Raw genomic sequence first — 210 nt, 5'->3', positions numbered from 1 at the left:
CATATACTTATTGGCTGAAATGTTCTTTTTCGGATAGTTTTTTCATTTACAATTGTTTTTTGTTTTAATTCCGTACAAAACTTAAGACATGAGTAAATATTAATTCAGGTATTCCTCATAATAATATGGACAAAATGCGGGGAATAATGTAAACAGAACACAAAATACTTTTTTTTTTTTGACATGGTCAGGCAAACCTTCGTATTTCAC

This window comes from Penaeus monodon, chromosome 19 (assembly GCF_015228065.2).
Source record: "Penaeus monodon isolate SGIC_2016 chromosome 19, NSTDA_Pmon_1, whole genome shotgun sequence".
Classification (NCBI taxonomy): Eukaryota; Metazoa; Arthropoda; class Malacostraca; order Decapoda; family Penaeidae; genus Penaeus; species Penaeus monodon.
This window is presented reverse-complemented; position numbering follows the sequence as displayed.